We start from the raw sequence: 27,423 nt of genomic DNA on the forward strand, positions 1-27,423 counted from the left end.
TCATTTTGAACTTTTGGTTCAATGATCACTAGCTTCTATTCATCTATTGCACTAGACTTGCTGGCATCATCAGATTTATTAGAATACTCATCAACTTTCACATTAACACTTTCCACAATCTTCTTGGTTCTTTTGTTAAATCACTTGAATGATTTTCTCTTAGCTTAGTAACCAAGGAAAGTTCCTTTATCACTTTTAGGATCAAACTTTCTGGTATACTCATCTCTCTTTATGTAACACCTGCTGCCAAAGACTTTGAAATGACTAACATTAGGAGTATGACCATACCATAATTCATAGAGAATTTAGTCACTACCTTTCTTGAACAATATCTAGTTCATTGTGTATACTACAGTGCTAACTGCTTCTCTCCAAAATATTTTAGGTACATCCTCTTGTATTAACATTGTTTTTGTTGCTTCAACTATTGTCTAGTTCCTCCTTTCTACAATCCCATTCCATTGCGTTGTCCTTGGTACAGATAGTTGTCTCTTGATTCCATTCTCATCATAGTATTTCACAAATTCAGATGATGTGAATTCTCCACCCTGGTCAGATCTCCGACAGTTTAGGTTCTTATCAGTTTCCTTCTTCACTAAGGCTTTGAATGCTTTAAACTTACTGAAAGAATCAAACTTATCCTTAAAAAATGTAACCCTCATCATTCTTGAATAATCATCAGTAAATATCATGAAAAATTTATCACCTTGAAAACTCCCTGTCCTCATAGGATCACATAAATCAGTGTGCACCGAATCTAAAATATTTTCAAAAGAAAATGATTTGCTTTTGAAAGAGGAAGTAGTCATCTTACCCAACTAACACTCCTTATAAATTACAATGTATGGTTTGACTAGTTGTGGCATACCTCTAACCATACTTGACTTGCTAACCTTGACCAAATTATCAAAATTTACATGACAAAATCTTGTATGCCATAGCCAACTGTCCTCAACTTTTGCAACCAAATAGTTGTTAACATTAGTGTTGAAATGGAATAAATTACCTTTTGTTTATTTACTAGTAGCAATCGATTCTCCTTTGCTTCCTAATATCTTGCATACTCCATTCTTGAACTCAAGATGATAACCTTTATCATTTAGCTGACCAACACTCAACAAGTTATGCTTCAATCCTTCAACCCAATACACATCATCAACATTACTTTTTTCATTTAAGGAAATTCAACCTTTGCCTTTTTCCATGCATGGTGTATTGTTGTGAAATCTCACTACTCCACCATCAAAATCTTCAAGTGAGGTGAACTTGTCCTGGTCACTGGCCATGTGGTGTGAGAAACCACTATCAATGACTCACTCATCACTGCTGTCAATATAGGACAATAAAGATTTTTTGTCAGAGAGATCTTCCTTAACTACTACAAGAACAATTTCCTCATTATCTTCATCCTCTGATTCATCATCGATAACATCTTCATCTCCTATAACATAACATTGTTTCTTACCTTTTCCTTTAAACTTTCTGAACTTTTCTTTCTAATCACTATTAGGACAATTAGCAACAATATGTCCTATTTTGTTACATGAGAATCACTTAAGAGGAAGCTTGCCTTTGTACTTACCGGTGCCTCTAGGAAGTTTCTTTGCCAATAAAGCTTCAATTTCCATCAAGTTATGTTCATCGTCCACTTATTTATTACCACCACCATGATGAATTGACCAATATTCATGCTTATGATAGACATCCTTTCCTTTTCTTACTGATGCATTAGATATTGATCCTATGAAAGCAGATTCTACTTTAGGTACAATATTGTCAAATCTATTCAATTCAAAAGTAATAAGCTTGCCTATCAAGGAACTAACTGTAACTTTATCTTTGCTGACTGACCTCAATTCTTGGATAGCAGATACTCTAATAGCATAAGCAGGTAGTAAGGTTCTAATAATTTTACCTACCACACTGTCTTCTACTATGGTTCCACCAACACTTTTGATTCCTCCAACTACTTCTTTTATTCTTTGTCTATACTGGGTGATGTTCTGACCTTCCATCATTCTCATGCCATCAAACTTTCTTCTTAGGCTTTCTTATTTAGCTTTTTTCACATGCTCATCGCCACCATAAATCAACTTCAACTTTTCCCAAACTTCATAAGCGGTTTCTATACAATGACCATAAATATACACAGAATCAGAAAGAGTGCTTACAATGGCTTCCAATGCTTGAATATTCTCCTATTGTTCCTTGAGCTGATCAACAGTATCAGTAGGAGGTGTGTAATAATTAACCACATGCTGATAGAACTGTGTCCCGATACCTTTGATGTAGGTCTTCATTTCATTGCTCTAGATTCTATAGTTATCCTTTGTGAACTTAGGACCCTCCTTCTTCATCATCCTAGATCTTTACCTCGGGCAGTTAAGATTATGCACAAAGAGGACCTAGTGCTCTGATACCAATTGTTATTATGAGGATTCAATTATTATTGAGATGGGGGGGTGAATCAGTAATAAAAAAATCAGCAACATTTCACAAAACTGTACTAGTAACTACTCAAACAATCTTTTAAGCTGATTTAACAAACCATTCACTCAAGTGTTCATCAATATACAAACAAAGTAAAGATATCAAATGCACAAATAACCAATGCATCCACCACATGAACACATATATTTTGGCATGGAAACCTAACTGGGAAAACCACGTTGGGAATTAGAACCCATAATAAGTATTTGCACTCTTTTGGAATGCGCTCGGTTAAAGGCCTAGCCTAGTTAAGAGCTTACAATATGCTTGATTAAGAGAAGACCTTGTTAGGAGTCACCCGGTCAAGGGATTTTCCCTTTAACCTATTAGGAGCTCTACCATGTTAAGAGTAACCTTGTTAGAGGATTTAAAAATCAAGTTAATGAGCCACCCGGTAAAGGGATTTACAATATCAAACCTGTTAGGATCTACCTAGTTAAGGGATTTCAAACTGTTGTAACTATTGGGGAACAATAGGGAAAATGATTTGATTATACCAATTCCTTACTTGCTAGTACATATCCTTTTTAGTACAAATCTGCTACACACATGCAAACACTTCAAACTAGTTCGACAAAACCTTCTTCTAAAACCACTGACACAAAATCTCTTCTCCAACTAGCCCTAAATGCACTTTTTAGTTAGGGCAACTACAAACCCTAATTACATAAATAGGATATAATGAATTTACATTTAGCGCAACACAACACTCTACCAAAATACATTACAAATCATTACGATAAATTTCTAGATGATTTCTGCCGTTGAATGATCATTGCACATCGATTTGATAAACAATCAAACCCTTGTTTAATTCTTTTATCCACTTTGTTGTTTCCCAAGAAATCTGATCCTTGCACATGCTCAAATACCATCTTATCATTACACATGGATTATGACATTTCATCACTAAGTTATTGTTCATGATAAGATCCACTGCCAAACCTTAAATAATTATCGGTCAAAAATTTGTTACTAGTATTCATTCTTCTTCACAGAGTTCATAACAATAAATTATAAATGTGGTTTCTTGTTCACCAAACTTGATGTGATTTCAATCACAAACTCATGCCAATATTATGAACATATATTCTAAATCACAACAATAATTTCTAATCGCAATGCATTATTCAACTTATGCTTCTTTCCTCTACTAGTTTTGTATCCGGTCGAACTAGTTGACATCAATGACAACATATACATGTTCATATAAACTTTACCGATCATCTTCTCATTTCATCATCATCTCCATCAATTAAGCAACCAGGGACATGCAATGAAACTCACTTGACTAGAAGACTGACAGTTTGGTGGGATAATTTCTAGAGAAAGAGGCTATCAGCCAAGAAGAAGATAATTGTATACGTCAATACCATTTGATAATGGTAGACTGAATAACAAAGGTATATGTAGAACAATAGTTTTTTCTACAATATAATGAACATTTGTATCATCCATGTCTAGTGTAATATTAACAAATGAGAAAGAACCATGCAAGAAACAACAAAATAATTTTAGTAGCAGCTTCCACAGTAAACAGAGACCCGCATTAACTTTTCAATGCATGATGCTATGAATATAGAAAAGATACAATATCATATATAAAAAAACAAGAACACAAAATGAAGAAACACAATTATTTCTATCTTTGGACATGCAAACCAAGCAAGCACAAAACCCTGAAAAAGAAAAGATCTGTACATGATACAAATTTAAGTGACATCACAAAAATACAATTCTAAGAAAATCTCTTTAAACACAGAAAATTATTGTATACTTACAAGATTTTCCAAACAAAGCTCTTCCACAACATGAGGTGAGACTTCGCCCTCCGACATAGCAAACATAGTATTCTCTACTGCACGCCAAGCAAGGTCTATTTTTTGCAATTTGTAACAATGCATTCCATATGATAAAATAAGAAAAAAGATATTTGGTTTTTTCAAAGGTTTTTGTGTGCATGTAAAGAAGAAAGACAAGAAGTTGACCTTAGCATAAGTAAAATAGAAAGCAAGTTTTTGTTGGTTTTTATATGGCTTTTTTTTTGTTGTTGTCTCTTTACAAATATACAGTGCTACAAAGTCAAAGGCAGCTTCCTTACAGGAAATCACATATCTTAATAGAGTCATACACACACACACACACACACACACACACACACACACACACACACACACATGTATATATATGTATGTGTGTATGTATGTATGTATGCAGAGGTCTACCAAAACTCCTAATAACAATCCCAAACTAGTTTAGGCTAGTGACACTTCAATTACTCACAAGGGTCCTGCAAGGAAGAACTCTACATCTTGGATGAAACTACACACACTCTCCCTAGTCTCAGGCCTACTCAAGATGAGTTAAAGGCTTCAAATCTTCAAAGAGGCTTTACTGGTGATCCCTGCTCCTTGGGATTTTGAATTTTGCCAACATAAGTCATCTAAGACCTCTTCCTAGTACTGGTTTTAATCTTGGGTATAATATCTTTATACCTTCTTTGTAAACCTATCCCCTAGGCTTGTAGACCTATTTGATGATAGAATGGATCTCAACTCAAAAATTTTCCACACACCCATACAAAAAACTTATCATTTCAGACACCCTTTTGGAAGTTAAACTAATCCTGAATTTTTTTTGGGCCGATCTATAAATATAAGGTCTGCTCCTTTTAGAGGCTAAGAGACATAATTATTAAGGCCAATATGGAAAGCTAATGTACTGAGAGGGGAGGGGTGAATTAGTACTCCAAAACTTTTCTCGAATAATAACTATATCGTTATGCATAAACCGAATAGTGCAGTAACATAAAATAAAGCTAAAAACAAATAGATAACAATCATACATGATTCACTCCATAACACATATATTTTGGTTACGCAGAAACTCTTGGTTAGAGAGAAAAACTGCAGTGGGGATGGCACCCACAACTTCACTACTGCAATAATAAAGAATGCTCAGTTAAAGCTACATTTTAGCTATTTTTGATAGCATACCTTGTTAGGAGTAACAAGATTTGTTAGATTTACCTTGCTAAAGGATTTTACAACATTTAATCTGAATGTTGCACCTGGTTAGAGGCTTTACAATTTATTGACTTGATTAGAGTCTTTTACCCTATTAAAGGTTTCTCTTTCAACTTCACAATATTACAATAAAATCATTACAAATATTTGCAACTTTACATCTGAAATGTTATAGAAGATTCTATGTTCTCAGAATAAGATTACCTTGCTTATAGCATACCTCGGTAACCCATATAGAAACTCAGTAAACCCTTCTATTTACTTTGTTCTTCAACTGTTCTCTGAAAACCTTCTCGGTGACCTCTCTGTCTCTGTAACAATCTTCTTACATTCATACATGCACACACCTTTAACTCTTAACTCATGCTGTATAAATAGATCTCTTAAAACAACGATCCAATTCATTGCATCGATCTTACAAACATGTTTTATCGAATGAATAACTAAACAAAATATTTCATTGGTTAGCTTGATCTCGAAATCATACACAATCTTCTGGTGCAATTTCCAATGTAATAATGGTTAGATGTGCCTCGATCTTGTAACACGTTTTCATATCCATGTCCAGGTTCAATGTATCTAGTAACACATTTCACTTGTTGAATATCAACTCGGTGTGTCATCATTACTGCTCGGTAGATATAAGAAGATACTCGGTAGACAGCTTGGTGTATACTGCATTCTTTGACTGCTTTCTTCTGTAACCGACTAGACTGTGCATACCAACTTCTCTATGTGTATACCGACAGCATGATTCGGTAGTGCTAACCGACTAGAATGTATAGTATGACTTTGAATATAAAAACTAATGGCAATTTGATAAGTAGTAACAATCTCCCCTTTTGACATTAGTTGAGATGTTTGACAAAAACTACTTTCAAAGTCATAACAAAAATCTATATATTTTGCAAAATGAATATATTTGACAATATATACAATAGTCAATAAAATAGTATATTCAGATATACTCCCCTTATCATTATTCTGTACATAACTCTGATTTGCATGCTCGGTTCCGTGCTTGTGTGCTCTACTTTGTTGTCCTTGGATATTCTGCATATTCTGCTCCGTATACTCCCCTGTATACAATACTCAAAACTGTATTATCAAAACTATATCACTCCCTAAATATAGTATATGACTCCCCTTATGTAGTATTACTCCCATTTTTTGACAAACATTAAAAACTTAATTTCCATCCAGGGGCGGTAACTGATCAAAAATAGATTTATACTTCTTTTGGGCATCAGTGAGTGCGATTGAGAGTGCATCCTTTACACTTTCCATTAAGGAATTTTGTGCTTGAATATCAGCCAATAGTGATATTAAGCCATCAAGAGTGCTTCCCTCTTGTGTAGTAGATAGGCATGTAGCTCATTTAATCTGTTCCTGAACTTATGAAAGATGAGGAAGGAATAATGTCTGGAGGGTCATTATATCCATCCTGATCTATTCTCTTCATTTCTTAGTTCTAATTGTTGAGCCATGAGCTGTTGAAGCTTGGTGTAAAAATTCTGAACTGAATTTGGCTTTGTGGTCTACTTAATGGAGAGATCGGTGATCTCTTCCTCAATTGTATCAGTTTTATTCTTGATATCTTTAATGAATAAGGAAAATGTACAAAGTTTCTGAAATAAATAAAGAATATGCTTGAGTTGAGGGGACAACTCAGCAATGAATTTGACAAGCTTGACTTTTCCAATAGCTAGAGCTTTTTGTACCTCTTCAATCATTTTTGTAGTAATCTCTTTATCTTTTGAATATGATTGTTCACCGGCATCCTTTAGTTTGAAGATTTCCTACCACTTGGCTTTTGTCTCATTTTCTACATCAATGTATAGCCCATTCATCAATTTTAAGGCTCTCTGTTTGACAAGAAATTTAGAATTGTAGGTTGTCAAATGTTCTTTAATTTCTGCTACAGACATATCAGAAAATAGATGGACTAGACTTCTTTCTCTAATTTGTTTCTCTGATTCCATTGCATATTTCCACCTATTATCAATATGCAAGTAAAGTTCATTTGGAAGTGACTTTACTAGTTCCAATGGAGCTAGTTGAAATTTTAGAAGTGTGCAAATGACAGCTTCTTCAATTTGTCACTTCTCATCATTATTCCTAGTCTCATACTTTACATATCTAAATCCTGCAAATCCACCATATTCTTTAAGATTGGCACAAAAGTTTTCAACACTATGAATATTTTACTTCTTGCTTTTTACAATCTGAAATTTGTTTGCATCATTGGATTCTGTATCACTAGACTCTTTTACCAAAATGAGTCTCTGAGTAGATTTCTTGTAGGTTTTGGTTACCTTGGGAATAGTAACACTCTTTTGTTTCTTACTCGGTGATGTAGCTGATGCTCTAGTGTTAGGTCTCTTTGTTGGTGGAGTCGGTAGGGCCTTTGAAGTGTCCAGTTTCTTTCTTTTTAACACTTTACCCTTAGGCAACTCGGTACTCAATGTTATTACTGCCTCTTGAGCTTCTGATTCCTCTTTGGTAATGGCAAGAGTGCCTTTGACAGGTGTAGAGGAGGATTCTTCTTTGAATTTATCAGATAAAACCTTTATCATCTTTGTAGCCTTTCTTGTAGCTTTAGGTACTACAATGCTCATTTTTACCTTTTCTTTTACGTCTTCATAAGTTCCATATCTTAGCTTGATAGCATGCCTTGGTAATGTGAGATATGCATCAATTTTCTATTGTGTGATATCATAGTCAATCTCGTAACCCATTGGTGGCAAAGATCGAGTCCTCAGTTCTACAACATTCACATAATAGTAATCGGTGTCTACCTCAAAGCATATATCCTCCTTATATTTCTCTTCCAGTTGTGGTGGAATCCGATACCTCTTGTGCATCTTCTCTTGAAATTTGCTAAAATAATCATCCACGATATCATTGAAATTATCTCCCAATTTCTTAATAAAATCATTAATTTGATGGGTGATTGGTCGATGTAGCTCCCAAACTACTATACCGACTGAGGGAAAGAACTTCTCAAAGTAGAAAAACATGCATACAAGAAGTGAACCAAACTTTAATGTATTTGCCGAGTTGTTCTTCTTCGGCTTCCTTATTGTGTTTAGGTTCTCAAACAAGTTCTTTAGTAGCACTTCACATAAATCAACTTTCATTCCCTTTTTCACTATTTTATAGGCTAAGTCAACTGCTACACAGGGTACACTGTTTTCCCTTGCTAATTGGAAGAAACAGTAACCAATTACTCTAATTGCAAACTTAAGTTCTGCATCAGTGACATTGTTCAATTTCAGTCCTCAGTAATCAGATTCTACTCCAGTTAAACTGATTAACTCCTTCTGTGATATCATTTTTTGTGCTCGTGCATGATCATAGATAGGATACCTGGTGATCAAATGAATGATTTCCTTAGTTATTTTGAATGGTTGCTCTTCTAGCCACATGAAATCATCATGTACTCTGCTCAAGACAAACTTAACCCACTAGGGTTTGAACACACGGGGATAGGTTAGGGCTTCAGTTAATCCCTTGATTCTGATATGCTCATACTTGCTATCCATTTTACCATCGGTACATAGCTCATCATATGTGTCTTTTATCTCAACATGACTGAGTTCTTCAACACGGCATTTGGTGAAGAATCTCACATCTTTGACTAACAAGACTCGATCAGGGATGAGTGAAAAGGTAGTTTTTTCATCTGGTTTAGAGGTGACTTTAGGAGTCAAAGTATATTTCAATGAGGGCTTCTCCACATTCTTGACAACTACGGGATCTTGGATCTTGGGTGCCATTTGTAAATTTCAGATAAAACTAGCAAACTATCCTTAGGGTTTGACGGTTTACAAACTGTAGATGCTTCACATTCGGTAGGTAATAGCAATTTGACAAGATCGAAAAACTAGCTTGACAATGCAATGAGATTTGTGTAAATACCTTGGATTCACTCTGAATGAAGTTTGATCACCTTGATTCACTCTGCTCTGCTCTCTTGAAAACTTGGTAAATGAAAATGATTGTGAAAATACCTTTAAGTACACAAAATACCTTATCAGGCTCCGTACGGGTTAGATCAAACCATTAAATGCACTCGGTTTACCTTTAACCAATTTACTCCTTTTTTTCATTTTAACCAAGTAACCATATTTCCTTCATTTACTAACTTGACAGGCTTCCTGTATTCACTGACTTAACAGCTTTCCTGTAAAGTACTTTTGATAGAATTTCAAACATACTAATGCATCTTATCTATGCAGATTTTGAATTTAGTACATACTAGAATAGGAATTGTTATGATTTTAACTTCAGAGAATGCAGTCCCTCCATACCTTTACCGATTAATTTGGAATAGGAGCACCTAACTCGGTAGGTAAGGTGCTTTCTTCATCTAACATGATTTCCTTCTTTTTCCAAATCATCTTAAATTTTTCTTTTATCTCTTCAGTGTCTCTTCTAGGTTGATCTCTACAATCTCCAGCTAAATGTCCAACTTTGTGACAATGAAAACATGCCATACCAGGATTTCTCCATGATCTTTGGTTGTTCATTCCAAACCTTATAAAATAGTTGGCACTAATATGTCCATATCTTCCACAACATTTGCACCATATCCTTGTATTGTAATCCCATGGTACTGCTGCATATTGGCGGTAAGGATCTGTGTGAGTTCGGTAACCTCTAGTGTTTGCTCGGTGTGCAGACCACATGTAATTCTTTTTCTTAACCTAGCACTTCTTGGTACTATGTCCATATCTATTGCAGTTCTTACAAAACCCTTTGAATTTTTCCTTCTGATAGTTGTTAACAGACTTTGTCCTACATTGATTAGATGTGTGACCATATTTATTGCAATTGTAACAATAGTCATTGGACTTAGTGATATTCGGTTGCTTACCTTTTTTGATTTGGCATATGTTGGCAGTATGACCTTGATTTCCACAATAGTAGCAAATAGGCTTCTTTCTTTTGATGTTATTCCTTTTTTCAGCTTGCTTTGATGATTCTCCTCTCTCGGTAGTATGAATTCCTTTCTCGGTAGATTCTTTTCCTTTGTAACCAAGTCCTGCATCTCTGTTGGGTCTTCTTGTATTCAGTTTCTCATCCAACATCTTTGATGCTTCATAACTCTTCTTCAGTGTTTCTTTGGATTTCTTCTCTGTTTCAAGGTCATCAGTCAACCTTGATACTTCAAGTTTCAATGCTTGATTCTCATCATTCTTCAGAATTGCTTCATGATGTGCATAACTTAGTTGATCTGTCATATTTTGTTGAATCCCAGTTAACCTTGTGATTTCATCATTCTTATCAGATACTAAGACTTCAAGTTGTTGTTTCTCTCTTTGTAGATCTCTTGCTTTATCCTTTGTTGTCCTCAATGCATCTAGATTTTCAGTCATCTGTGTACTGAAATGTTCATGTTCTCTTTTCATTGCTTTTAGTTGATTAGCCAATGCTTTATTCTTTTCTTTCAACACTCCAATCATTTCTTCAGTTTCTTCAGATATACTATTCTCAGATGATGTCTCAATTTGTTCCACTAACTCTTGAGAATCCTACAAGTGATCAGATATTCTTCTTCTTACTTTCAAAGATTTTTGCATTTTCCTTTGCATGTCTGCAATCACTTGATTTGCATGATCTAGCTCTTCTTGCAGATACACAATCCTCCGAGATTGTTTATAGCCTTCCATTGATAAGATCTTTCTCTTTAGGTAGTTAAACCGTTTTCCAAGATTCAAGCTTTGATACCAATTGTTAGGCCCAATATGGAAAGCTAATGTATTGAGAGGGGAGGGGTGAATCAGTACTCCAAAAATTTTCTCGAATAATAACTTTACTATTATGCATAAACCGAATAGTGCAGTAACATAAAATAAAGTTAAAACAAATAGATAACAATCATACATGATTCACTCCATAACACATATATTTTGGTTACGCAGAAACTCTTGGTTAGAGAGAAAAATTGCGGTGGGGATGGCACCCACAACTTCACTACTGCAATAATAAAGAATGCTTGGTTAAAGCTACATTTTAGCTATTTCTGATAGCATACCCTGTTAGGAGTAACAAGATCTGTTAGATCTACCTTGCTAAAGGATTTTACAACATTTAATATGAATGCTGCACCTAGTTAGAGGCTTTACAATTTATAGACTTGATTAGAGTCTTTTACCCTATTAAAGGTTTATCTTTCAACTTCACAATATTACAATAAAATCATTACAAATATTTGCAACTTTACATCTGAAATGTTATAGCAGATTCTATGTGCTCAGAATAAGATTACCTTGCTTATAGAATACCTCGGTAACCCATATAGAAACTTGGTAAACCCTTTTGTTTACTCTGTTCTTTGACTGTTCTCTGAAAACCTTCTCGGTGACCTCTGTGTCTCTGTAACAGTCTTCTTACATTCATACATGCACACACCTTTAACTCTTAACTCATGTTGTATAAATAGATCTCTTAAAACGGTGATCCAATTGATTGCATCGATCTTAAAAACATGTTTTATCGAATGAATAACTAAACAAAATATTTCATTTGTTAGCTTGATCTCGAAATCATACACAATCTTCTGGTGCAATTTCCAATGTAATAATGGTTAGATGTGCCTCAATCTTGTAACATGTTTTCATATCCATGTCCAGGTTCAATGTATCTAGTAACACGTTTCACTCAGTGAATATCAACTTGGTGTGTCATCATTACTGCTCGATAGATGTAAGAAGATACTTGGTAGATAGCTCGGTGTATACTGTGTTCTTTGACTGCTTTCTTTTGTAACTGACTAGACTAAGCATACCGACTTCTCTATGTGTATACCGACTGCATGATTCGGTAGTGCTAACCGACTAGAATGTATAGTTTGACTTTGAATATAAAAACTAATGGCAATTAGCCCTATTTTCCAAAGCAACTACCTCTACCAGTAGGCCAAATTAAAAATAAACTTAATAGGCATGTGGGGGGGGGGGGTGGTAGTGAGAAAATTCTAATTCCAAGGTTGCATGCCTGGAATCCATTGCTAAGACAAATTATGATGATTGTCCTAAAACTTGTCTTAGGTAGTCACATAGAGATGCCTACCTAAATCTATTCTTTCCTCCACACAACAAGGTCTCCCCTGCAAAAAAACATAAAAACACTAAAATACAAAGGATTATCCTGCATCCCTCCAAAGTAAGAGTCTTCTAATGGATTGGAGTGCAAGATAAAGCCATTTTGGTTCAAAACCCTCTCCAAACCCTCACTTTCTGGGTCATAGTCAGTAGAATGGAGGGTTCTCTCTACTCCGAAATGATTAAGACTTGAGAACACCACCAAAAGAAATATAATTCATCTCCCTATCTACTCCATGGATCGTGGGGTTCAAACCAATCCGTATAGTCACGTAAAACACCTGCAAACTTAGAATTTTTGGGAAAACTGAAGTATTTTGAGTATTATTGCTTCATAAACTCCAACTCCAACAACAACAACCTTGGAAATCAAGCCCACAAGGCTTATACAACTCTCCAATGGTTTCCCTCCGAATTCAGAGTAGGTTGGAGCCATTGAAAGGCTTCCCACAACCGAATTACAAAAAGTTGCACTTTTGCACTCAAAAGTTGCATTTTTGCAATTTTGCTCACAAAGTTGTCATACTTCCTAAGGTTGGGATCCACACACATGGACCAACCAAACAAACACAAAAAATGTCTAAAACCTATCAAACATAAATCTAAACCATCTACTACCCCTCTTTACCATATTTTCCCAATTGGCTTCTCAAATTGCCTAATTGGTGACATGGGCTTACATGGTGGCGATTGTTTGTATACATGAAAAACAAGACACTCTAACACATCCTAATGGTCCTATTCTTCATCCTTGGGGTCATGAATATCTTGTTGATGAGGTTCTCTTGCACCAGTATGTATGTATATGTATGTATATGTGGTATGTATATGTATTTATGTATATGTATATATGAAATCACATATCTTAATAGAGTCATATGAACACACACACACACACACATATATATATAACACACACACACATACATACATACATAAATACATACATACACACATACATACATACATACATACAGATACATACATATGTATATATATAAATACATACATATATACATATATACATATATACATACATATATACATATATACTTATACATATATACATACATACATATGTATGTATGTGTATACGTGTATATATGTATGTATGTATATATATATATATACATATGTATGTATATGTACATATGTATATATATATATATACATATGTACATGTATATATACACACATATATATATATATATACATATGTATATGTATATATACATATACATATGTATATGTATATATACATATACATATGTATATATATATATATGTGTGTGTATATATACATGTACATATGTATATATATATATATACATATGTATATATATATATATACATATGTATATATATATATATACATATGTATATATACATATACATATGTATATATATGTATATATATGTATGTATGTATACATATGTATGTATATGTATATATATATGTATGTATATATATGAATGTATATACATACATACATATATATATAGGTACTATATATGTATGTATGTATATACATACATACATATATGTGTATATATTTATATATATGTATATATATATTTATACATACACACATATGTATATGTATGTATGTATATATATGTATATGTATATATATGTGTGTGTGTGTGTGTGTGTGTGTGTGTGTGTGTGTGTGTGTGTATGTATATATGTACATATATATATGTATATGTATGTATGTATGTATATGTATATGTATCTATAGATGTATATATATGTATGTATGCATATATATACATATACATATGTATATGTATATGTATATGTGTATATATATATATGTATGTATGTACATATATATATGTATATATGTATACATACACACACATATATATGTATATGTATGTATGTATGTATGTATGTATATGTATATGTATCTATATATGTATATATATACATGTATGTATATATGTATGTAGGTATGTATGTATATATACATATATGTATACACACACACACATATATGTATGTATGTATGTGTGTGTGTATATATACACATACATACATACATACATACATACATACATATATAGACATATACATACATACATACATACATACATACATACATACATATATACATACATACATATATATACATACATACATACATACATACATCTACATACATATGTGTGTGTATGTATATAATATACATTCAGATGGAAGCGCATAGTAAGAAACATTGTTTTAACGACACTTAAACCTATTGCAAGATTTACAACCTAGTGCTAATTCAGGGTTTTGGTGGTTTGTGTTGAAACATTTGTTGTTTGAAAACCTACATATATGTGTTTGCATATAATAAAAACTCATCCATACAAAAATATTTGTGTTTATGAATGTAGACCTCTCTCTCTCTCTCTCTCTCTCTCTCTCTCTCTCTCTCTCTCTCTCTCTCTCTATATATATATATATATATATATATATATATATATATATATATATATATATTGCATTGCAACAACATTCTTACGCAGATAAGCAAGGGTTTTTGGTTTGGTAGCTATGTTTTTTATTTGTAGTTATAGTCACACTGAATACAAGGTAATTTCGAGCTCTATGGTATTTTAAGTCAACGAAAGGAATTTAGACGTTCTTTGCATTTAGAGGGTTTTCTTATTTCACTGTTTGCATTTGTTGTGGGCTCTTCAGTCTGATTGGTTGTATGAACATGCATTTCCCATAATCTGTAATACATATTTCAAAAAGTTACGCATGCGTGAATACATGGGTATATGTGTATTCAATTATATATACACAAATGAATATAAAATATATACAAATGTATAACAAATATACCCCTATAAAACTGCACAGGTGTAAGTATAGATGCAAGTGTATACATCAATTAAGAAATACACCCATGCTATGTTTAAGATTGCTTAAAGCTACAATATGGTCTTTCAAGTGTATAGGTGCAAGTGTGCACATGCAACTGTTTCCAGATGTATAACTACACTTGTATTGAATACAAGGACATTTGTTACATTCAACACAAGGACAAGTGTTTTGAGATAATAGAAACCCAAAACTAATTGTCAACTATGAGGGCCAAATGAAGAACATAGAAGATGTCAAGAACATAAACCCTAAATCAATGTAATATGGCCTAAGCCGACTAAGTATACAAAACATCACTCATGAAAGGTCATTTTCTTTACCTGATTTACTAAGCATTCATTTAATGACCACATAAAAAAATAATACAAGGTGTGGTGGGTGGGAGATATATGACTTCACTACCACACTCCTTTTCGAGAAAAGCACAAGACAATGTGGTTGTGGCTATCTTGTCATCAGCACTAAGAAGACGATGTGATGGGCCGAGAAATATTGTTGGCATTATTGTCATTGATGTCAAGGGATGTAAAATGGTTGCAAAGAAGTAGGTAGATGTCAAGAGGTGTATAAAGGTTTCAAAGAACCAGATAACATGCAGGTTATGCTATACCAATCATTCCAAGAAGCTGTAACCCCACGTCTGACAAAGTTATTTGATCCTCTGTGCTATGATGAATGTCGTGGCAGATTTACTCAACCTTAGCTACAGGCATTCATTCCGACATTCTGACAAATGGTTCGCAGTTTATCTATGCCTTCCACATTTCGCATCCATATTTACATTTCAAGTATGTCCATGCTCCCTTTAGTGCATTGATGAATGTTCATAATCCTTCTACTTGAAGCTTTCTTTTCCTTTTTTTTTAAACTCTTATGAAAAAGGGTTAAGAATGCTCATTTTTTGAGCATTTCTAACCTTCCTAGCAAAGTGAGACTCGTAAGGTTACAAAATGAGGTTAGAAATGCTCAAAAAGTAAGCATTTATAACCTTTTTATTTAAGGTTAGAAATATGGGTTAGAAATGCTCAAAAAGTGAGCATTTCTAACCTTTATGACTAAAGGTTGAGAAACAAGGTTAAGAATGCTCAAAAAGTGAGTATTTCTAACCTTCTGCTTCAATGAACTATCCTTTAGACCCTGGAAACCATTGATCTCAGAGAGGAATCAAGGAAGAATGCAACTGATGTTTTAAGACAACTTTTTATTGCAATTGACCAGACATATTGAAATAATTTAAAATATTAAATTTATTATTTGAGAAATAATTTAAATATTTTAAATTTATCACTTTGGCTGGAGAAAATGACATAACTTTCAAATGGTAGGGAGTTAGGTCCTAAAATTTGAACTACGTGTCAATGGAAGGGAAATAGGTCCACACGATTATTTACACCTCATGATGAAGCCTAGGATGAGATATTTTAATCATTTTGGGGCAACAAACACCAATAATTAAAAGTTTAAAATATGACAAAGTATGAACTAGGTTCAAGTGAAAGTTGGCCACTTGATACAAAATGATGCTTAGATCCTAACTGTCAACTAATTTCCCTCGATTTGTGATAATTGTCAAAAATCTTCCATTTTTCATATTTTGACTAGTAATGATCTTGGACAACGCGCTCATTACTTACACATAAACACCCATTGGACCTTTACTCGACATTGCGATTGATTTGAAATTTAAATTTTAGTTATGCCAAATATGGGGGCAACAACTAGCTCTAATTGGGGACAAGGACTGCAAAGGATGCAGGATGAACTCAAAATCTTTGGTTGGCAGGCTGGTGCACTATCCATTGGGCAACAAAGTCAGAGAGGAAACAACATAGGGAATAGCTAGAAAAACCAGACACAAACAAAAAATGGGATGAAAACACAAAAACTTCTAACTAAATTATGTATATGGTAGAAAAAGCCCACCTCAAACTCTCCACGATTATCATACAAAACCATTCACAGGCTTAGAGAAATAAGCACCTTTGTGGAACAGTGACAAACATCCATGTGACACATGTAATCTTAGCAAGTTGGCAAGATCAACATGTATAAGATGAGAAATATCTTTGAGCAATGAACCAAACAACTATTTCTCATTATAAATCTGCAGGCTCTCTCGAAAGATTTGGGTACCACTTTGAACATTATTGGCAGCTTTTGGAATATTCTCAAGCATACCTATATCCTCTATCTAGAGATCCCTTTGATATTTTGGATTGGAAGAAATCAAGCCTCGATTTGGACATCCTTTATATAATTTGAGAAGCGAAGAAGCCTGAGTTGGTACATCCATCGAATCCTATTCTTGAATATCAGCTTGAAAAGCACCTGTAGAAATACACTCATCTGAAAATAAAGGATTGAGGAAAACACTTTCACCATAGAAGAAGTCATCATTTGAAGCCTTGAAACACCAATCTGGAATACAATTGTTATGAGAATTAAATTCATGGGCTTCATTCATTAGATCATCCATTACCTCACTTATCTTTGCATTCTTGGTACAGTTCCCAAAACTATCCTGTTTATCACACTCTTCATGGAATTTGAAAACTTCATAGTCAAGTGGCATGCATGATAAAGAGTGGATACTTGATGGTTAATCTTCTTTCACTCGAGGTTGATCTAGGAGTTCAGTAAAAGTCTCCATTTTTGAAGATAGAGAATATGTCTACAAAATTCTACCTATGGTTGCTTCTCCATTGGTCAAATCCATACAAGATTGTCCATTAGGTTTCATATCTTCATTTTCCATGGAAAAGTTTTCATCTTCAACTGTTAGTGATGGATGAATGGGAATATCCTCTCCACATAGAAAGTCATCATCAGAAGAATTGATACACCAAGTTGGAATGATAACTATAGGAGATTCATGTTTATACCTTTCCTCTTCACCATTTTCCTAAAGCTTGGGTTGCATGGAAGTCTTGAAATCATTTATTCCTCCTTCAACCTCTTTGTTTTCAAGTTCATGGAAGGCTTCATCCTTGTTATGGTGATCTTCATAATGCTCATGACATATAGGAACACAGTTTTCTTTTTCTTCCTCACATACTTCATCTTGATCTTTATTTTGACATGTATCTTTATGAGCTAATACGACTTCATCTTCATTAACACATGAATTTGGATCACAAGACATCTTATCAGGAGTGCACACACCTTCAAGAAAATATTTTCTTCCCTCTTCTTTTTGTTCAACCTCTTGCAATGTTTGGAGTAGAGAAGGATGTACTTTGGCATGATCAAGTTTCCTATTTCCATAGAAGCTTTTCAAAAACTTGATATGTGAATCAGTGAGAACTTGATTTTGTTGAGAAAAAGGTGAAGGAGAATGAGAAATGACATTATTATCCAGTGTTGATTCAAGAATACAGTCACGAGCAAAAATTTGGTTCTCTCTTCCATCTTTTTCCTCAATCTTTTGTAGAGTCTGGAGTAGAGAAGGATTAATTTTATGAGGATCAAGTTTCTTTCCACTATTGAATCTCTTCAAGAAGTTGACCTGTTCAGGTTCATCATGACTTTGATTCAGTTGAACAATTTGTACAGGAGAAAGGCCACTTTTGTCTTCATCTTTCTTGATTGTTAACTTGGGTATATGATCGCAAGTGAGAAAACCAATCTCCTTTCCATCTTTTTCTTCAATGTCTTGCAACACTTGACATAAGGAGGGATGAATCTTATCTGGAGTAAACTGCATGCCACCATAAAATTTCTTCAAGAAGTCAACTTGTATGGGCTCATCAGGAACTGGCCTCTTTGGATATATAATCTTCATCATCACTTTCACTATCACTTTCCAACTTTCCTTTGTACCAAACCATTATTCTAAATTCGATCTTTCAGACAGAGTCACTAACCTTCATTCTGAAGAAGGTACCTTGAAATTTCTGAGGAACAAAGCACACGGGTAGTTCGCTCCCTAGTAGAGTCACCAAAAATCTATTGGTAAACAACTTTGTCACTGCGGTCATTTATTTGAAACTGAGCCTGTTTGCCTGATGAGCAGTGACAAATGTTCCAACAGTTGGAGAGATCATTCTGTGAAACATGATCTTCCTCTGCATTTGAGAGGGGTAGCTCCCTCGTATGATAGGGGTATTTAGGATTTTTCGTGTACTTTTAACCTGAAAGTACATAAAGGAGAAAACATAGAACTTAAACAAGATTAATAACAAAAACTCTACTAAAAGACATACGAACACCAAGTAGGATTCCATAAATGATAACAATCACAAAAGGAGTTACCACCAAAAAGGTTAGTCATGCAACAATGATGAAATAAGTAAAATAAACCTTGACACATGAAGAGATAGGTTGTACCAACACATGCAAGTCAAGATACCATGAAATAATGTGTTTCATCAATAGATTTAACCAATACATAAACGGATTACTAATTCAACATACGAGAAATTAGCAACAATAACTCATGAATACATTCAAGACACATGAACTTAATGCATTCTTCATTATTCTTTTTGAAAATATACATGTTCAAAAACCCCTTAGTACAAAGGTATGATTATCAAAACATCTCGCTTAGTTTCTCTACAAAATTCTGCAAAGTTTTCCCCCTTTGTTAGATTCCCCCTGTTACATTACAAATAGCCTTGTATTTATAGGCTTCCCAGAATAACCACCTTAGTAACTAACTTTAATCCTGGGTTAATACCTAACTCTTTTCTACGTGAATTTTAATGAGTTAATAACATACACACTTATGCATAGAAAAAGACAATTTCCTAACCTTTGGTTACAATATGTGACATAAGTCACTTTTTACAAAAAGAACAACTTGAAACTTTATAATTTTGATGAAAAACAAAGTAATAAGTTATGTTGAGGTACTTCTTTGTCTTCATCCACTTCATTTGGACTTTCAATATGTCTTTCCATTTGAAAGGAAAAAACAACCTTAAGGTTCTCTATAAGAATTTAAGGGATTGATTGTTGCAATATGCCTATGCATTGATAAAATGATCATTGACACGAAGAAATATTTTTCCACCAATAACCTATCTTTGAGGAGATTCTCTCAAACCACCTCTACATCTACTATGTATCTTCACTTGATTGTTATCACTTGACTTTATTCAAATCCTTGCGAGTTGGTGTTTGCCATCATTAGAAGTCTTAAGTCTTATTTGAAGCAAATTTAATGTTCTTCACAATATAGAAAGTAGTGTTTCTTTAATGAATCCCTTTTCAAAGCATCCCACTTTTCCATTAAACCTCCATTTAATATATAAGCAATTACAAGAAATTTGTTGAGATCTTCTATATTTAACCAAGGTAACATTGTGAGATGCCATGAGTATACAACACTTTGTGTACATAAATATAAGGCTCTCTTGATGAATTACTACACCATGCATTTATGATGGAAGAATACTCCCATGCTAGACCTTTAGAAGATTTTTCAACTTTCCACCACTCTTTCCAAATATTCAATGCATTCATCTTTTAATCCTTTGAGTTTTGCACAATAACTTCAATGTATTCTTTGAAAACTTTCAAGCACCTTTTCAAATCTGCACCGTGAGACCATGAGACCACAATTTCTTTGAGGTATTCTATCCAACATTTTACGTGCCTTGGCTACATTTTCATCTCTTGAAATATTGTAAACCCTTTTCATCAAATTGAATTTACATCTGTCGTTTTGCATTTGCTAGATATTTTCTGTAGTACCCCTGCCCTAATCAATTTCTTATCTCGGTTAGATCTTGGTCAGTTTATCTTAATATAATGTTATAGTCGGATGTTTGATTTTAATGCATAGCTATTGATGTGGTTTTCACACTAGTTGTATGCAAGTTGTTTAGTGTTCCTATTTCGTGGTATTAATATCGGACTAACGCTTTCATTAAATTTTATATATGTATGCATGTATGACTCTTGGTTGCAGGAGATTTCAGGTACAACGCCGCATGAGTACGAGGTTCGTCTTCACCTGGATTTATAGGTTTGAGTGTACCTCTTTAATCCTTAGAGTTGGATTAGGTGGTCGTAAGACCCTAGTTGACCTTAGTTGTGCTCAAGTGAGCATCGTCAGTCGCCGTCGGTAATCCCTTTTTGGTTGGGTTTGCGAGTCGTCTGTTTGGTTGACCTTCTCGGTTTGCGTGCTTGGTGTGTATGGTTAAATTGATTAATTAGTCCTTAGTAATTATTTTGATTAAATATGTATTTGTGCATTAGAGATTAATGGACTTGATTAATCGGGATTTCGTTATGCGATTTTCGTTGATATTGGATTGCTTGTTTTAATTTGGGAGTAAGTTCAATTAAATAGCTGATTTTGAATATTAAATGCATTTTGTATATGCTGTCGAAAAAGAAAGTTTTGTATTTAATTGCCATAGATTTAATTGTATTCTATTGGCTTTTGAAATTAGAAAGGGTAAATTGAATTAAATGAGAAAAATTGATTTTTAATTGGAAAGCAATTTAATTGTTGATATAGTTAGAAAAGAATTAATTTTGAGAATTATTTTTAAAATAAAAAAATTTAATTCCAAAAATGGAATTTTGGTCAACTCTTCCATATAACCTAAATTTTGGGAAATTTTGGAGGATGGACTTTTTTTGGAAAATATTTGGTTGGAGAAAGTTTTTGGATGAAATTTGGGGATTTTTGCAAAAGAAAGGAATTTTCTTGGAGCTTGCAGGTTGGGCTCTCCTTTGATCTTGTCAGGATTGCTGAATCAGGTAGGCCTCTGGTTATTTCTTGGATTCTTTCTTAAAGAAAATCATTTTGGTGTTTATGAAGAAATCTGGTTGAAGTTTAAAAAAAAAAAAAAGAAGGGATTAAATTAAAACCAAATTTGGGGTTGGCTGTCCTTGAGCAAAATCTGCCTAAAACTCCATTGAATCTCCCTTATATAAGTTGAAGAATGAAATTGTTTTGGGGGTTTTAATATTCCTCATTTTGTTTGGGTATTGGAAACCCATTTGTGTTTGTAAGAAGAATACCCATCAAAATAAGATGATACCAAAACATACTTCTTTAAACCTGAGATTAAAACTAAATCGAAATTTATAAACTATTTTGAGTTGAGTTTTCTTTTGGTTTAATACCGAACTGTGCGTATTTTTTTTAATATATAAAAACTTGGTTGGGGTTTGGAGGGCGGGGAGCGGAGCTCCACCCGCCTCCTCCTCCCCCCTTTCCCTTAGACTATTGCACAGTGTGCTACCCGCGGCATCGCAGGCGTACTGCGGTGGCCGCAGGGGCCGTGGTGGCCGCAGGGCACCACGGAGCCTGCGTCCACCGTAGTGGCGCCGCCCACGCGGGTCTCCTGCGGCTGGGGTTTTGGCTGCCCAGCCTCTGCATTGGGAGGTGGGCCCGGCCTTCGCCGCCCTCTTTCTTTTATCATTGTTTTTAGTTAGTTTTTAAGAAATGTTTTTTTTTATGTATTTTTTTTTATTCAAAAAAAAAAATAATACATATAATATTTTAATATTATTTTATGGTAAATTTTAATTAGGTTTTAATTAGTATTAATGTGGCATAATTATAGTTGACGATTAATTTGATATTGATTAATGGTATAATGGAATTTATACGTTAATTAATATTCGATTTCATTTTATGACTTATGCACTTTTCTAATTAAGTTCTAAAATTGTTAATTTCGCAATTGAATATTATTGGTTATATTTTGATTGATCTTGGATTAACAAATATATACCTTACCGAATAGCTAATTTGAGTATTTGGTTAATTGAGAAAGTATTGTTTTAAAAATAAAAATAAAAAAATAGAATATTATTTTATTGGAAAAATTGTTGAAATATGATATATTTACTAATTGATTATGTTAAATAATATTCAAGAACATTTCATTTGAGTAATTGAGAAGTAAGTGAAATATTTTATCGTTGGATAATTGAATTTAAACGATGTGCTTTTGGGAATTTAAATTAGTATCATTTGGGAAGTTGTTTAGTTACTGATATGCTCATGTAGTAAAATGAATGGTTAATTTATATTTTCCCTTTGTTCGAGGAATAGACAATGGTACTATTGCAATTTGTGGTATTGTACTCACCTGGTAACGGGGATTTTCCGTCATGCATTTTGAGAACTTAGATCTATCAGAGAAGTGGATCAACTGTTACGCTTAAATCAATATGAGGAAATATTGTCTTTTCCGATTATTGCCTTTGCGAGTTTAATTTCTGTATTCGCTTTTGCTTATGTAATGGCAAGTCATGCTTTGTTGTTAGGACCCTGTCGTATGGAATGATTTGGGGTACCTGTTTCTGTCCTCGGTTTTGAGTTGACTGTTGTTTTGTGGTTGTGTCATATTTGGTCATATCCTTTGTGTGGGTGTCGAATGATGAGTCGTGTTTGACCAGATGGTTGGTCCCTCCTTCTTGAACTCTGTTTGTCTGACCATGTGTATTCCTTGGGTTTTGAGTTCGTCTGAGTGTAGTCTAGTGTCGTATAGGAAAGTGGCTTTCGATTGGGGGCCGCGCCCGAAGTGGCTGCTGGGTAACCCGTCGAAAGTGAGTCTAATAAGTGATAACCTATCACTAGATTAGAATGTAATCTCTAAGTAAGATAATGTGCCTCACACATGGGACGAGTGCTAACATAGACTCGACATGATGTGAGAAGGCCTGAAATGGCAAACCACCATCCTTGTCTTCACGAGAGGATGTGTGGGTCCACATGAGGCTTGGATGGGCTGGAGGCTCGGATTAGGTTGCCAGGGTAACCCAGTGTATGGGGTCGGGACCTATGAAGACCTGCCATGGTAACCGTACCAGATTGTGTGATGACACTTGTCCCTACGTCCGCTAGTGTGTTGTCGTTTGTCCTGTTAGGAGTACCTTTGTGGGTCATCCTTTTGTCTCTGCCCTTGTGAGTATCGGTTTCATGTTAGACCTTGGGTGGTGATGGCTCAGCTTTGTGGATGCTCCAATGGACCTTTGTTTTATCTTTGATTATGTTCAGCTAGATCCTTTCCTTTTCAAGGATCGTTTATGTATTAATTGACCGATGTGGTCATTTGTATAATGTGTATGTTTCGCCTTGATGGCCGGTTTGTAATGGTGTAACCTCTTGTATTCTTAACTTTATTATTTATCAGAGGGGTCTTGCAGTTGAGCAGACCCGGAGATGTAGCCCTTTAGGGGTGAACTCCGAGATCATTATGGTGTTATGTGATGTTATTCTCTTATGTTTCCCTTATTCAACTTTATCATGTATGAATAGCTTATGTTAGAATGTATAAGTGGATAAATGGAATTAACTTTAAATGCTTATATGCAGTCCTTCTTTAATGCCATTTTGATCGAATGCATAAGTGGTTTAGATGAGATTTATTGTAGATGCATGTATGCAATCATCTTTTATAATGCAATAAATTGGGATATGAAAGAATGTAACTTAGAGTAATGGAATATATTCAGTTGTTGTTAAGGAAATTAAGTATGCTGGAAAAGATCTCATATGTTTATGATGAAATTCTAGTGTGTTAGAATATTAGATGTATGGCTTGTATTTCTTATGAAAAGCTTGAATGAAGATTATGAATAGATCTTAATGGATGAACCTTTGCTTGTGATTTATATTTCCATCTTCTGAAAGAAATTATCCTAATTAAGAATTATCTCATTATTAAGGTAATCAGCTTGTTGGATTAATTGTGTAAGTTAAGTGAATTGTGAAAATTAAGTAATCTCGTTGGGAAACTCTTTAGGTGTTAGTTGATGTCTTCCGCTATGTAATTCTGAATCTTTGATATCATGTTGTATCTTAATGTGGTGTAACTTTAAAAAAAAATAAAAATTATTGCACTCTATTCTTGTATTTTGGCTTATCCCTTCGGGGTTTCCTGGCGGGGCATTACATTTTCTAAACTCTTTGTTGCGAATCTTGCAAACATTGCATTCTGTGAGATTACATCTCTTTCAAGGTGTTATGTCAAACACAATGTTCATGCTCTAATTCAAAGCTCCCATTTTGACAAAGGCAGAGAAGGATGCTGAGAAATAATTTGGCTTTCTACCCACCAATTACATTTTCTCTAAGTTTTGAATGTGCGAATCTTACAATCATTCCATGTCATGAGATGACATCGATTTGAGGAACTTTGTCAAACATTTCACTTGCCTTGTCTATGATTCCACGATTTGTATTTATGTCTACGGTGATTATTTCAAATAGCTACAAAGAAATAATGTTGCCTCCACGATTTGTAGCATATGACATTTTGTCAAACATGTCATGTCGTGAGATGACATCAATTTGAGGCATTCAATCAGACAATTTGCATGTGCGTCACTATGCTTTGATGGACATAATACCCCATTTCAAAATCCATTTTGTGGATATCCTACAATCAGCGCATTTCATGAGACCACATTTCTGAGATCAAAACATACCATGAGATGACGTTTCTTTGAGGAATTCTGTCAAACTATTGGCGTGCCTGTGCATTCCCTATGCTCCCACGATGCATTCATTTCTGCCACAATATTTTGTCAAACAGTTCACATGCCACGTCAAGGCTTCCATGGTTTGCATTTGTCGGGTGACATACTCCTTGGTGGCAACTTGTCAAACAGTAAATACCTTGTTTATGCTTGCATTATCACGTGAAACATGGTGATTTGCCAAAACAATTTATGTACATTTCCTCAAAGCAACAACTATGCCTCCATATTTTGTATACCAATCATTCCAAGCAGCTATAACCCCATGCCTGACAAAGTTCTTTGATCCTCTGTGCTACAATGAATATCGTGACAGATTTACTCAACCTCAGCTATAGGCATTCATTCAGATATTCTGACAAATGGTTCACAATTTATCTATGCCTTCCACATTTTGCATCCATATTCATATTTTAGGTATGTCCATGCTCCCTTCAGTGCATTGATGAATGTTCATAATCCTGCTACTTGAAGCTTGCTTTTCCTTTTTTTTAAACTCTTATGAAAAAGGGTTAAGAATGCTCATTTTTTGAGCATTTCTAACCTTCCTGGCAAAGTGGGACTCGCAAGGTTACAAAATGAGGTTAGAAATGCTCACAAAGTGAGCATTTCTAACCTTTTTATTTAAGGTTAGAAATACGGGTAAGAAACGCTCAAAAAGTGAGCATTTCTAACCTTTATGACAAAAGGTTGAGAAACGAGGTTAAGAATGCTAAAAAAGTGAGCATTTCTAACCTTCTGCTTCAACGAACTATCCTTTAGACCCTGGAAACCATTGATCTCAGAAAGGAATCAAGGAAGAATGCAACCAATGTTTTAAGACAAATTTTTATCGCAATTGACCAGACATATTGAAATAATTTAAAATATTAAATTATTATTTGAGAAATAATTTAAATATTTTAAATTTATCCCTTTGGCTGGAGAAAATGACATAACTTTCAAACAGTAGGGAGTTAGGTCCCAAAATTAGAACTAAGCATCAATGGAAGGGAAATAGGTCCACACAATTATTTACACCTCATGATGAAGCCTAGGATGAGATATTTTAATCATTTTGGGGCAATAGACACCAAAAATTGAAAGTTTAAAATATGACAAAGTATGAACTAGGTTCAAGTGAAAGTTGGTCACGTGATACAAAATGATACTTAGATCCTGACTGTCAACTAATTTCCCTCAATTTGTGATAATTCTAAAAAAATTCCATTTTTCATATTTTGACTAGTAATGACCTTGGACAACATGCTCATTACTTATGCATAAACACTCATTGGACCTTTACTCGACATTGAGATCGATTTGAAATTTAATTTTAGGTATGTCAAATATGGGGGCAACATAGAGTCTATCCAATCCAATAGTAGTTGTAAATGTAATTCGACATTGGTAGGTGTATTTGTTAAGACAGTGACAAAGGTGGAAACAAAGGTATCTCCATTAGTCAATGAATATGTTGGTGTGC

This window comes from Cryptomeria japonica, chromosome 7 (genome assembly GCF_030272615.1).
Source record: "Cryptomeria japonica chromosome 7, Sugi_1.0, whole genome shotgun sequence".
Lineage (NCBI taxonomy): Eukaryota > Viridiplantae > Streptophyta > Pinopsida > Cupressales > Cupressaceae > Cryptomeria > Cryptomeria japonica.